The sequence below is a fragment of the Notamacropus eugenii genome, chromosome 6, assembly GCF_028372415.1.
Source record: "Notamacropus eugenii isolate mMacEug1 chromosome 6, mMacEug1.pri_v2, whole genome shotgun sequence".
NCBI classification, from domain to species: domain Eukaryota; kingdom Metazoa; phylum Chordata; class Mammalia; order Diprotodontia; family Macropodidae; genus Notamacropus; species Notamacropus eugenii.
In genome coordinates this window covers 286,877,705-286,893,612 of record NC_092877.1, presented here as the reverse complement: position 1 = coordinate 286,893,612, position 15,908 = coordinate 286,877,705, and positions in this window count along the sequence as shown.

Below are 15,908 nucleotides of genomic sequence, written 5' to 3'. Positions count from 1 at the left end.
TACAAACTACCTTGTGGTGGCGGGTAGGAGGGAGATGGAGAGAATATTCAAAATTTTGTGGAAGTGAACACTGAAATTTGAAAATAGATAAATTTACATGAATAAAAGAAATTACATCATTAAAAAATAGAATTTGTGAGTCTTCTCCCCAAGTCAATTTCCCCTTTAACCTTTGTTTCTTTTGAAGACCCTACATGTCTTCAAATTTCCCAGGCTTATAACATTGGAGTTATAAGTAAATGTTAATTAGTTTTCATACGGAGGTTGATATGGCAAGATATGGAAACTTTTGGGGCTTATGTTAAAGGGGGAATATATAAATTATTCTTATACTGAGAAAGTTTTCATGAGTTATAAATATCATTTTTCCATGCAGGAATGTGAACAATTCAACTTTAATAAGTCCTTATGTTTTCTCTTTCCTGTTTACCTTTTCATGCTTCTCTTTATTCTTGTATTTGAAAGTCAAAATTTCTATTTAGTGCTTTTCTTTTCATTTTGTTTTAATGTTTATTTATTTATTTTAGTCTTAAACATTCATTTCCACAAAATTTTGAGTTCCAAATTTTCCCCCTATCTCTCCCCTCACTCCACCCCAAAACAACATGCATTTTGATTACCCCTTGCTCCAATCTGCCCTCTCTTCTAATACCCCTCCCTTCCCTTATCCCCATCTTCTCTCTTGCCCTACAGGGCAAGATGAATTTCTATACCTCATTATCTGTATTTCTTATTTCCTAGTTGTATGCAAAAACAATTCTCAACATTTGTTCCTAAAACTTTGAGTTCCAATTTCTCTTCCTTCCTCCCTCCCCACCCATCTCCACTGAGAAGGCAAGCAATTCAATATAGGCTGTATATGTGTAGTTTTGCAGATGACTTCCGTAATAGTCATGTTGTGTAAGACTAATTATATTTCCCTCCATTCTATCCTGCCCCCCATTTCTTCTATTCTCTCTTTTGACCTTGACCCTCCCAAAAAGTGTTTGCTTCTAATTGCTCCCTCCTCCCATTTGCCCTGCCTTCCATCATCCACCCCTCACCCTGCTTATTCTCTTCAGCCCTACTTTCCTGTAGTGTAAGATAGGTTTTCCTACTGAATTGAATGTGCATATTATTCCTTCCTTAAGCCAAATGTGATGACAGTAAGCTGAAATTTTGCCCTTACCTTCCCCCTTTTTGCCTCCATTGAAAAAGCTTTTTCTTTCCTCTTTTATGAGAGAGAAATTGCCCCATTCCATTTCTCCCTTTCTCCTCCCAATATATTTCTCTCTCCTCTGTAAATTTTATTTTTTAGATATCATCTCTTCCTATTCAACTCATCCTGTGCTCTGTGTGTGTGTGTGTGTGTGTGTGTGTGTAATCCCTCCAACTACCCAAATACTAAGAAAAGTTTCAAGAGTTAGAAATATTATCTTTCCATGTAGGAATGTAAACAGTTCAACTTTAGTAAGTCCATTATGATTTTTCTTTCCTGTTTACCTTTTCATGCTTCTCTTGATTCTTGTGTTTGAAAGTCAAACTTTCTATTCAGCTCTGTTCTTTTCATCAAGAGTGCTTGAAAAGCTTCTATTTCAATGAATTACCTTTTATTCCGCTTAAGTATTATACTCAGTTTTGCTGGATAGGTGATTCTTGGTTTTATTCCCAGTTGCTTTGACTTTTGTAATATCATATTCCAACCCCTTCAATGCCTTAATGTAGAAGCTGCTAGATCATGTGTTATCCTGATTGTGTTTCCACAATACTGAAATTGTTTCTTTCTAGCTGCTTGCAATATTTTCTCCTTGACCTGGAAACTCTGGAAATGGCTACAATATTCCTAGGAGTTTCTCTTTTCAAATCTCTTTCAGGAGGTCAGCAGTAGATTCTTTCAATATTTGTTTTGCCCTCTGGTTCTAGAAAATCAGGGCAATTTTCCTTGATAATATCATTAAAGATGATGTCTAGGCTCTTTTCTTGATCCTGGCTTTTAGGTAGTCATATAATTTTTAAATTGTCTCTCCTGGACCTATTTTACAGGTCACTTGTTTTTCTAATGAGATATTTCACATTGCCTTCTATTTTTTCATTCGTTTAATTTCATTTTGTAATTTCATTGTTTCTCATAAAGTCATTAGCTTCCATTTGTTTCATTCTAGTTTTTAAAGAACTATTTTCTTTGCTGAGACTTTCAACCTCCTTTTCCATTTGGCTAATTCTGCTAGTTAAAGCATTCTTCTCCTCATTTGCTTTTTGTACCTCTTTTGCCAATTGAATTAGCCTGTTTTTAAAGGTGTTACTTTCTTCAGCATTTTTTGGGTCTTCTGTTGCAGGGTGTTGTCTCATTTTTCATAGTTTTCTTGCATCATTCTCATTTCTCTTCCCAGTTTTTCTACCACCTCTCTTACCTGATTTTCAAAATTCTTTTTGAGGTCTTCCATGGCCTGAGACCATTGTCCATTTAGTTTGGAGATTTTGGAAACCTTGACTTCCTCTGAAGTTATACATTGTTCTTCCTCATCTGAAAGGATGGAAGAAACAAAGTACCCTTCTATAGTTTTATTTTTCCCCCTTTGGGCATTTTCCCAGCCAGTTACTTGACTTTTGAGTCCTTTGTCAAGAGGAGGCTATACTCTGGGGAACTGTAAGTTCTCAGTTCCTCCAAGATGGCTCAATCATCTCCTCTCTTGGCCTGTGCACTGGTCTGGGAACAAGCAAACACTTTTCTGCCCAGGATCTGAGAGTAGTATAATTCCCTCTTCACAACTGCTTCTATTTCCAAAGCTGTGCTCAGGGCTCAGATTCTGTTCAGCTGCTCAGTTCCCTCAGGGACTTTAGTCTGAGGGCTCCACAAATGGATGCTGCTCCTGCTGCCTGTACTGCAACCTGAGGCCTGGGCTAGGGCTGGACCCTACTCCCTTCACACCAAGGAGAAAAAGCTTTATCGCTGACCTTTTAAGTTGTCTTTGGCATTTGGGGGTTGAGAACCACCACTGCTGTTGGTGATTCTGCCCATGAGGCTTGTCCAGGTCTTGTTCTTTCAGATGTTGCATTGCCAAGACTGGGCTGCGCTCTCCTCCATGTCCCATATGATAGATCATTCCTGTTGGCCTTCCAGGCTACCTTGGGCTGCACATCTCTTTCATTCTGTCATTCTGTCGCTTCTACTACTCTAGAATTTGTTTAGAGTCATTTTTTTTTACAGGCAATTTATTGGGCTGTGAGGGAAGAGTAAGTGTATGTGCATCTTTCTACTCTGCCATTTTGGCTCTGCTAGTGCTGGTTTTTTGAAGAAGAGTGTTTGGTAGTCCTCTATTTTATTGAAGTTCCATTTTTTCCCCTGAAGTATTATACTCAGTCTTGCTGGGTAGATGATTCTTGGTTTTAGTCCTATCTTTTTTGAACTCTGAAATATCATATTCTAAGCCATCTAATCCCTTAGGGTAGAAGCTGCTGAGTCCTGTGCTATCCTGATTGTGTTTCCACAATACTTGAACTTTTTCTTTCTGGATGCTTGTAATATTTTCTCCTTTACCTGGAAACTCTGGAATTTGATTATAATATTTCTAGGACTTTTCCTTTTGGTATATCTGTTAGGAGGTAATTGGTGGATTCTTTCCATTTCTACTTTACTCTCTATTTCTAGAATATCAGGGCAGTTTTCCTGGATAATTTCTTCAAAGATGATGTCTAGGTTTTTTTTTTTTTTTTTTTTGATCATGGCTTCCAGGTAGTCCAAATTTTTTAAATTATCTCTCCTGGATCCGTTTTCCAGGTCAGTTGCTTTGTAATGAGATACTTCACATTTTCTTCTATTTTTTTCATCCTTTTGGTTTTGTTTTCTAATTTCTTGATTTTTCATGAAGTCATTAACTTCCATTTGCTCCATTCTAATTTTGAAGGTATTGTTTTCTTTAGTGAACTTGTGGACCTCTTTTTTTCATTTGGTTCATTCTTCTTTTTAAGGAATTCTTCTCTTCGTTGGCTTTTTGAACATCTTTTGCCATTTGTGTTAGTCTAATTTTAAAGGTGTTATTTTCTTCATTTTTGGGGGGTTTCCCTTAGCAAACTGTTAACTCATTTGTCATGATTTTACATCACTCTCATTTCTCTTCCTAATTGTTGCTCTACTTCTCTTACTTTATTTTCAAAATCCTTTATGAGATTTTCCATGGACTGACACCAATTTATATTTTTTTTTCTTAGAGGCTGTGCAGTAGCTTTGGCTTTGTTTTCTTCTGGCTGTATGTTTTGGTCTTCCTTGTCACCAGTAATGTAAGAAAATATCTCTTTACTGAGAAATTAAGAATCTGTGATCTGATTCTATTTCTCCCATTTCCTCATTTTCCCAGGTTTTGTTAAGTGGAGGGCTCCAAAAACAGTCCCTGCTTCCACTGTGGCTGCAGCCACCCTTGGGCTTGGGTTTGGGCTAGGGCCAAGGATGGGGCTGGGGCCAGGCCTTAAGCTGGAACATCCTCCCCTCTCAGCCAGGTGAGAGACACTTCCCACTGACCTTTGAATCTGTCTTTAGCATTTATGAGTTGAGAAGTCTGGAATCCACTAGCCACAAGGGATTTAGTCTCCCTAAGGTCTGCTCCTGTTCAGTCTGCACTGGTATGGCCCTCACTAAACTGTGTTCCACTCCCAGTCTGGTGCTATATAGACCTTTTCTGTCCACCTTCCAGATCATCGTGGGCTGGAAATTTGCTTCAGTCTGTCATCTTATGCCTTTGCTGCACCAGAATTTGTTTTGAGTCATTTTTACAGATTTTTTGAGGGAACTGGGGGGAAATCTATAGGTATGTCCCTGCTTCTGTGCTGTCATCCCATGGATTCTGTTTTGGACATGTTGAGTTTGAGTTATTTATGGGACATTCAGTTTGAAATGTCTAATAGTCAGTTAATAATATGGCATATCATGGAATATCCAGAATTTTGAGTTATCATCATAACGATGACAATAAACCCTATGAGAGTATATGAAAATGACAGAATATGGTGAGGAAAGGATAGACAGCTCATGCCAGACACAGGGAGCACCCAGTTAGATGATGATTAAAAGGATAAAACTAACTTACTAGGACTGGCTTCAAGGAAGAGATGAAGAATGATACCAAGTTATTTTGAGATGAATAGAAAATAAGAGGCACCTTATAATGAGTAAGTTCTATTTTCTTAAGAAAGTATGACATTTTATGAACTTAAGATTATGTATAATAGATCAGTAATTAAGCAAACAGATTAAGTCATTATATTTGATAGCTCCCTAGAGTGCTCTGTATATGAGAACCTCATGTTCCCAACCTTAGACTGGACTGAGGGTATCACCTTTCTTTATTCCATTAACTTTTTCACTTATCTCTGTCTCCAATCTCCTGCTCTTTCACTCACTTCTCTAGGTTCCTGGAAAACCTCAGTAGCAACCTGGCATGAAAGAGAAGTGTACAGGAGTTGATAAGTAGATAATTTTTCAGAGTTGTTTGTTTAGTATTAATGTAGAGAGACAAGGGAAGAAGGAAGAATTTAACATTAGTGTTCAAAGTTTGATTGGCCTCTATATGTCTCTGGAATAGAACTGACTATGTTGAATCTGCTTCTACAGCTAAACAACCTAAATGAATTAGTTCTGTCCAGGAACCAGAAAGAATTAATGAGATTTAGTGAATTAGGGGTCATAGCATCTTTTGTTGTCATCTGAGTTTTCTATAATCATGTAGATCTAGTCTAGGATGAGGTTTTAAAAAGTACGAGACAAATATAAGATATAATTGTTATGAATAATGCTGTTGATATATCAGTGCATAGGATAACTATAATACTGTATCAAATTCAGTATCAGGTGATATATGATATGCAAAAATAATTCAAATTGGCATGAATGAGAGTTGAAAAAGTAGATTGAAATGTTCTGAAATATGTAGACAAAAAGTAATATGAAGCAAACAAAAAATTGTGGTGAGACAACTGCCTCATAGAATTGGTATCATGCCTGGTTTCTGCTGACATCTTTATTGTCTAGAAGAGTTATAAGCAGAACATTAATTGTATTAGAAGATGATACTAATTTGAGAGGAGGTGTAAATACTACTGATGGGCAGGAATTATGCAAAGTAACTGAAAAATAGTCTTGAAATAAATTGAGAATATGAAAGAAAAGAAAAATGTAAGAGCTAAGAATCTGTCTTTAGCATTTACAAGTTGAGAAGTCTGGAATCAGACTAGACAGAGATTTGTTAATAGTAGAGATGAATACAAACCAGAGGAAATGGGAAAATAGAATCCCAAAACAGGAGACAGAAAAGTGAATAAAAGATATGGTATAATGACCAACCCAATAGACTCAAAAACTATATCAGAAAAAAAAAAATCATTCATGTAACAACCTCATTACTTGATAACTCAGTATTAATGAGGAGGATATATTATTTCTAAAAGTTATAAAAATGAAAGCAATATTTAACTGTTTAAGGTTTTAAAATGAACTGATTATCTCATTTGATCTTTACAATAATCTTATGTTAACTGTTAGAAAAAGTATCCCCTTTTGACAGATGAGATTGTTATTGTTGTGTTTGTCCTTCGTTCTTGAAGAGGACCATGACATCAAGATTATGACATGACTTGCATTTGGCTTTAATTTGAGTGAGGGAGGGCTGGGCAAGGTCACCAACTTCACTTGCTTCTTCTGAGCCATCTGTGTCTAATGACCTGATACTGGTCCATCAGGACAGCTGGAGATGGCCCAGTATGCAATGTGAGTCCTCGTGCCTTTCAGGCATAGGACTTACACAGCATTATAGCATTTTGAATGAGATATGCCCATTAAATGAATAGGCTTCTTTAAGTAGTTTCTCAGGGAATGTCCTCTTTAATAAAACAATTAAACTGGGGGGAGAAGGCCCTCAGGGTTTCTGTATAAAAGACAAAGCAATTACTATTTAGTATTTACATCCACTCTGTTGTAGGTGAGTGGGGACTTGTGCAGTCTATGAGCTCCTGAGTGAATTAGGTTTGAGGCTTGATTTTTCAGCAAGAAATGTAGCCAGGAAACCCAGAGGGAAAAAGGCAGTTTTGGGGCATGGAGTGTATGTCCAAAAAGCTAAAAGGTGAGAAAACAGTATAAAAGAGGTTAAGTTATTTATCCTGGCTCTCAGCACAATAAAATAGGTTATCCATAGGAGGGAAGTTACTTTTGGATGAACTCATGGAAATCCACTGGAAAAAAATGCAGAATAACCTTCAAACCTGGGGTGGTACCTTCTTCTTTTCTAGTGTTGATGCAGAACAATGGAAAATAAGACAAAAGGGAAGATAATAATAAGACACATAGGAATCATAATTTGGGTCTGTGTAATATATAACTTACCTGATTGATTTCTAAACATGAGATCTTTGTTCATTTTTCAACAAGACATAGTACTAGAGTAGAAGCTCATGTTATTTTAGATATGGTTGTGTGTGTGTGTGTGTGTGTGTGTGTGTGTGTGTAAAATATATGAGTACCAAGGAAAGCAATTGTAATAAAATTATTTTTTCTTAATAATAAAGAAAAAAATGTTCACTAACTCCAGATTAAGAACCCCTGTACTAAATAAACTGTATTGTATCCATTATGACATTCTTGCTATAAATGAGAGACGAACGTTGTGTTACCCAAATGGACTGATGAATCATAGATTCTTCTTAGAGGGATAAATAAAGGAGTTGATCTGTCAGGATCCCCCAAGGATATTTAAAATAGCAATATCATAGGATATTTGACCATCTCAAATTTCAGTGTATATGATCAGTATTTGACAAAAAGAACTCCATGAAAATGATTGCAATTTATGAACCAAAGTCATTTGTATAAAATAAGGACATGAAAAAATTATACAAAAATGTAACCAGATCTTCCAAATTATATCAATTCATACTTTGATACTGATTTCAATGCAATGGTGGGCATAGTTGAGGGCTGTGAGATATGCATTGGCTATGATCCAGATCAGGAATAAGAAATGTGAAAGGCTGTTAAATGTGAAAAGCTGCTCCATATTTATACATCACAGAAACATTTCAGTGAGAAGAGAGTCAAGAAGCCTATATCAAATAATATTACAAAGATGAAATTGATATTATCATGGAATCATGTATTATAATAGTGATTTCATTACTGAATTGTCTGTCTATGTATTCAGAATTAGTTGTTAGAGCAGTCAAATGAAAGCAAGTCAACAAGCATTTACTATGTGCTTATTTTGTTCTATGCCTGGGAAAACACAAAGAAAAATAAAAGATTAAAAATTAGAATTAAACTAGCATGAAATCATGCACACACCTGCACATGTTCATATATTCACACATATATGCCCATATACATACAAAAACACACATAATACATATATAATTCTAACCCAGGCACACATATATATCTATCTGTCTCTCTGTCTGTATATGCAATCAAAACTGCTTGATCCTGACTCATTTCAATAAGTTATCATGGATGAAATTCACTAAATGAAGGAACAGAAGAAAGGACATCAAAATAATAATTAAATTTCCTTGTGCAATTTTAGTGACTAAAATTAATTGCCATAACACAGATATTAAAGTAACCTAAAAACACTTAAAAATACCTTTAAAACACCTTAAAAATACACAAAAATCCCTTAGTTAACAAATGTTTGCTCTCCATGCAGAGTTCAGAGCTATAATGCCATATAGTGCAGAGATATGTAATATAAATATGTTTATATAATTTGATGGGAAAGATGATGGAAGATTATTAATTGTATCATATCATAAAATGGAATGAAGCTGTAACAAGTAATTTAGTCTAACAAAAATTTGTTAAAATTCTCTAAACTAAGCAAAATCATTCCAAGGCACTTAAAGGTGAAAATGAAAGGATGACAAAATGAAAGAAAATATGAGTAAAAGGCTTGAAATTATTTTTATGGAAATAATTTTTGCGACTAAGGACAGTAATTGCTTAACACCTAAGACTATACTTAGTGTCTTTAATACACTCTTTCTGTAAGAGGACATGGATGAGTTGTGATCTCTATCATTAGTATATCCACAGCAATGTGATCCTAGAAAATCTTTTCAAAGAAATGTGTATACATAATTTTCTTTCTTTCTCTTTCTTCTTTTGCTTCTTTCTTTCTTTTTCCTTCTTTTTTCCTTCTTTTTTCTTTCTTTCCTATTTTCTTCCTTCTTCTCCACTTATGTTTTTCTTTCCTATGTTCTCACTCTTATTCTTTTCCTTATTCTCATTCTCTTATACTCTCTGTATGTTTACTATATATAAATACAAGTTACATGATATATAAAGTACTGTATAATGAAAAGATTATGACAAAATTCACACACGTGTATATGACTATATTTTCCCATATGGACAGTGGTAAACACATATAAATGCATATTTGTACATACACCTATAATGAAACATATACCTGCATATACATGTATACACACAATATGAAACTGACTTCGATGGACGTATAAAATACTCTATCTATGTAAGTTGTATACATACATATTTCAATTTTATATAATATGTAATGTATGTATCATTTTATATATATCCATGTGTCTTTATATGTAAGATGAAATGTAGGATCTTACTGATTTGAACATATCTAGTCATGCAAGTTTTTAGGAGAAATTTCAAAATATCTGTGGAATATCAGTAGAATCAATGAAATATCAATGAGAACTTCTTTACCTACATAATGCTTGTATATTATTTATGTGCATTTATGTATAAAATAATTTGCAAAGTCCTAGTAGTCCTAATGCAATTTTAAGATACAAAAGTTTAAAACTTTTGAGAAACCATGTAAAATGATAAGGCATATATGTTTATGTGAATATGCTATTATTACGATTTGTACTTTACATTTTACTAGCACTCTTTTGCATTAAGTATATTGTTCAAGTCAATTAAAAAAACATTTATTAAGCCTTTGCTAAGTCATAAAATCTGTCCTAAATACTAGAGATGTGGAGAAAGAGGAAAGAGGACATGTAAGACTTTTGGAAATTATGAGTTGCATATTTTTATCTTGTTAGAAGTATGTTATGAATTACATTCATATTCTTATTTTAAAGATTAAAGAATGTGGGTTCATACATACATACATATGTGTGCATACACACAATTGTGTGTGTAGGTAGATAGACATATAGAGATATAGATATACCAAATATAAGCACATCTCTAATGATACATTGGATGTAATGTTCACCTCAAGTCATGAAGGCTTAAGACCGTGTCTAATGTTAGACACTTTCTTGCTGTGCTCTTCCATAAATCACTTAAGCGTCAGTTTCCTCATCATAGGGATAGTAACAGCACCTACCTCACAGGTTTGTGGTAAGCATCAAGTGTGATAAAATTTGTAAAGCCCTTTGAAAACCTTAAAATGCCGGATTAATACTACATATATATGTATGTATGCGTATATGTATATAAACACACGCATATAAATATCCATCCATAGACAAATATACCCTCACAATTATGTGTGTATATGTGTGTGAGTTTACCAAGTATTATATATGACAGAACTGTAAGACAATAGAGTATTGTTATTCCTTACAAATTTATATTCCTTTCTTCCCCCTACTCATATATGTGTGTTTATTTTTTAGAAATGGATTTTTGCATACAAATTCCAGAATTTCAACTCAACAAATAATTAATAGGACATTACTTGGAATAAGAACACTGCATTTTACCACAGTACTCTCTGGAATAATACCTAGCAAAGGTATGTTGCATGCGTATGTATAAAATGATTTTTTTAAATATACATACCATATCATATATAGGTAAAAAAGAAAGAATAAGATATTTTTGTTATCAACCAATGGAAAGTTTATATTCACTTACTCCTTTCTTACATGTATTTTCCCCCACAACTCTTTGTAAGTAATATTTCTATGTTATAAGCCTGAAAACTGAGACTTGAGGAAATTAAATAACTAGGCCTGAGATTGCACAACTATTAAGTGGCAGAACTGGATTTTTGTTTTTCCATTGAATTCTTCTGTTTTTTTTTTTTCAGTTGCTATGTTTAAACACTGTGTTAGGCCCTAGTGTATTGCATATTTCTACCTTCATGGATCATGATTAACTCTGATTTGTGTTAACTCTGACATGATCATGGTTAACATGCCCCTGACTCTTAGTCCAAACTTCTTTCCATTACATTACTTGATCTTCCATAGATATGCACACATATATACATATATATGTATACATACATACACATACATATACACATGTACGTGCACACACATGCATGCACACACATATATGTGTATACATACGTATATATGGAAAGAGAAAGAAAAATTTGGTGTTGTTTCAACAAAAAAAATTACCAAAAGTATATAAAGAACTGAATATTAACTCAGGCTGTTAAAAGATATATTTAAAAATCCAAATAAAAATTATGCTATTTTTACATAACATGGCAGAATATTAACATTCAGAATACACAATTCCTTTCATTTTTGGAAAAGATCCACCCTGTCTGCTCAAAAAGCCCCATTTTCTCAAGGGATTTTACCACTATTTAACCTCCATTTTGTCATTCTGCAATGACATTATTCTTGTAAAAGTGGAGTTACCAAATAAAAGCACTATCACTTTCATGTTATAACACTCATTTTGCCAAGTACAAAGAGATTGGGAATAGACACTGCTAGAATTTATCAGTGGTATGAGAAGACAGCATATCCAATATCATAGTGAGTTGTCAATAGGAAACTCAACACTGTCCTGCATTAGGAACAATCATTTTTTTAAGCCATATGCTTTAGATTTGCCAAGAGGCTCTAGCTCATTAAAATCTCATCTCCTATCTGCTCCAGAGTCCTCCATAGCTGCAAAACTTGAAGCATGCCTGTGATGATAATCTTAGGTTAACAATGTCAGATGGTGTATTCATCTCCACCCACTGGAATTTTACTGTCAGCGTAGTTAAGGATCTTTGTCAATTTGAATAGACCACTTTGAAGGCTGTACAGAAAATAAGAGCATGACTCATTCTTGTACTGTCATTTACTCAGTGTCTTTTCCACTTGCTGAAAATGGTGGAGAGACTCCTATATTGTACTTGTAGAAAACATATGCGTGCTAATGTCGGGATCCTGAATCATGGGAGTGCTTCAAAGTGAAGAGGATGTACCAGAAAACCTGTGCCTCCTACTGAACCCATGCATGATCAGTCTCATAATTCTGACAGGCAAAACTTTATCTCCTTAAGATTTAATACAATTATCCCATTCCTTATATATTAAAAATGACTGACTCTGAAAATACTTCTTCAGGATATTAAAGGAAAAACAAAGTTGAGAATACTGACGTGGGATTGAAAATGATTTTAGCCATAATGTGAATGACATGTCACCCCCACACTCAGAAATTGAGAAGTATAAAGACTTATTATCTGTCAGAGGATTGTTGATTGACATCCATGATATTACTAATAAGATTCAGAGTCACAGGACCCGCCTAATGCAAAGTTGTAAAAACAGTAACAAGTAACATCTAACATACAATATGTAATAATATCTATCAATCAAAAGAAGTCATCCAGGCCTAACACAATGCCTTGAAAATACTACTACAACCGATAATAATTACCATTTATTTAACAATTGAAGTTCTAGTAAAACATTTACAAATATTTCATTTTATCCATCCAATAATCCTAGGAGGTAGGTACTTATATTATCCCCATATTTAAGATGAAGAAACTGAAGGAGACTGTTGTTAACTTGTCCAGGGTCACATGACTGATAAATATTTGAGACTGGATTTGTATTCAGGCTTTCTTTAGTCCAGATCTGACACACTTATGTACTGTGTCACTTAGCTGCTTAATAATGGTTATGTTGAGTGTTTATTGGTGAACAAAATTAGCACACAAAAAACAAATTAGACATTTGAAACTTACTTCTACTTCATGTTTCATGATTCTTTATATATTTTTGTTATCACTATTCTACACACTCTAAAGACTATTCACATAGCACAAGAAATAAGATCTCTGTTTCTACCAACTGCATCAAATGAGATATTTTAGAACTAAAATGTTGTACAATCATTCCATCTTGTCCAACATTTTGTAACACTATGAATCATAGCATGCCAAGACACTTCTCTCCTCCACCGTCTCTTGAAGTCTATCCAAGTTTATTCAGTGTTTCCATGATGTTATCTGGTCATCTCACCCTCTGCTGTACCTTTTCTCCCTTTGCTTTCAATCTTTACCATTATTAGGATCTTTTTTGATGAACCTCATCTTCTCATTTTGTGGCAAAAGTATTTAAGGTTCAGTTTCAGTATATGACCTTCCAGGGAATAACCTGTATTAATTTAAATATTGATTGATTTGCTCTCCTTGGTGTCCAAAGAACATACACATGTCTGCAGAACCACCATTCAAAAGTATCAATTCTGCAGTGTTCAACTTTTCTTATTGTCCAAATCTCACAATCATATGTTGCTACAAACAAAAAACAAACACACATATAAAAAAGTCCTAATTTTGACTGTGTAGACCATTGCCAGCAAGGTGATGTCTCTGCTTTCAGTGTGCTGTCAAGATTCATAAGTTTTCCATCTAAGCAGGAAGATTCTTTTAATTTCATGATCACAATTGCAATCTGCAGTGATCTTTGAGGCTAAGAATATAAAACCTGACACTACGTCCATTTCTTATCCTTTTTTGTCCCGAAATAATATCACTTGCAAATATCTTATTTTTTATGTTAAGTTTCAAGTAAGCTTTGCACTTTCACACTTATTAAGGGACTTATTAATTTCTCTTCACTTTCCACCATTACAGTGTATCTTCTGCAAATCTGAGATTGTTGATATTTCTCTCAGCAACCTTGATTTTAGCTTTTGATTCATCCAGCCTGGCATTTCGCATGATGTACTCTGCATATAAATTAAATAAATAAGATGACTATGTAGCCTTGTCATACTTCTTTTCCAATCTTCCCCCCCCAACCATGTTTCATTTTATCACATTTTTGTTGTTTTTTTTCAAATGATCCCAATAGTGTTTGTTTTTTACCACTTAATAGTATTTCATTTGTTTCCAGTTACATATAAAGATAGTTTGCTACATTCATTTCTGTAAGATTTTGAGTTCCAATTTTTTTTACTTCTCTTCCCAAGACAGGAAGCAATCTGATATAGGTTGTTATACATGTACAGTAGTGTTAAACAAATTTCTGCATTAGTCATATTGTGAAAAAGGATGAGGACAAAAGGGAAAAACCACAAGAAAGAAAGAAAAAAGCAAAAAAGTCAAAATGCTATGCTTTGATCTGCATTCAGACTTTACGGTTCTTTCCCTGTATGAGGATAACATTTTCCATCACTAGCCTTTTGCAATTGTCTTGGGTCTCATTGTATTGCTGAGAAGAGCTACGTCTATCATGTTTTTCATCACACCGTGTTGCTGTCACTGTGTACAAGATTCTTCTGATTTTGTTCACTTCACTCAGCATCAGTTCATCTAAGTGTTTCCAGATTTTTCTAAAATATACCTGCTCATCATTCTTGTAGAACAATAGCATTCCATTACATTCTTATTCCACAGCTTGTTCAGCCATTCTCCAATTTATGGGCATCACCTCAATTAACAATTCTATGCCACCATGAAAAGAGCTGCTATAAGTATTTTTCTTCATGTGGATCATTTTCCCTTTTTCTTGATCTCTTTGGGATACAGATCTAGTAGTGGCTTTGCTGGATCAGTTTTATAGCCTTTTCTGCATAGTTCCAAATTGCTCTCCAGAATGACTGAATCACCTCACAACCCTACTAACAATGCATTAGTGTTCCAATTTCACCTCATCTTCTACAACATATACCATTTTCTTTTGTCATATTACACAATCTAATAGATGTGATGTGGTACCCCAGGGTTCTTTTAATTTGCATTTCTCTCATCAAGAGTGATTTAGAGCATTTTTTCATATGATTATACAGAGCTTAAATTTCTTCATCTGAAAACTACCTGTCATTTCATTTGACCATTTATCAGTTGAGGAATGATTTGTATTCTTATAAATTTGACTCAGTTCTCTCTATATTTTGGAAATGAGACTTTTATCAGAAGCACTGACTGTAAAAATATTTCCCAGCTTTCTACTTTCCTTCAAAACTTGGTTATATTTTTTTGCATGCAAAATTTTTCACTTTAATGTAATCAGAACTATCCATTTTGTATTTTATAATGTTCTCCATCTCTTCCTTGGTCATAAATTCTTCCCTTCTCCATAGATCTGAAAGGTAAACTATTCATTGCTCTACTAATTTGCTTATGGTATCATTCTTTCTGTCTAAACCATGTAGGCATTTTGACCTTATCTTATCATATAGGGTGTTAGAATTGGTCTATGACTTGTTTCTTCCATACTGTTTTCCAGTTTTCCTAGCAGTTTTTGTCAAATGGTAAGTTCTTATTTCATAAGATGAAGTCTTTAGGTTTAACAAACAGTAGATGACTATAGTCATTTGCTACCATGTCTTGTGTAGTCATTTACTACTATGTCTTGTGTACCTAACTAATTCACTGATCCACCACTGTTTCACATCCAGTACCAAATAGTTTCAATGATTGCCATTTTATAATATAGAAATTGTTGTACAAGTGATCTTGTACAGCTAGACCACTTTCGTCTGCATTTCCCCCCTTAATTAGCTTGATACTCTTGACCTTCTGTTCTTCCAATTGAATTTTGTTATTAATTTTCTGTCTAAAATATTTTGATTGTTTGATTAGTATGGCTCAAATTAAGTAAATTAATTTAGGTAAAATTGTAATTTTTATTATTGTAGTTCAGCCTACAGATGAGTAATTTGTATTTTCCCCATTCTTTAGATCGGATTTTATTTGTATGAA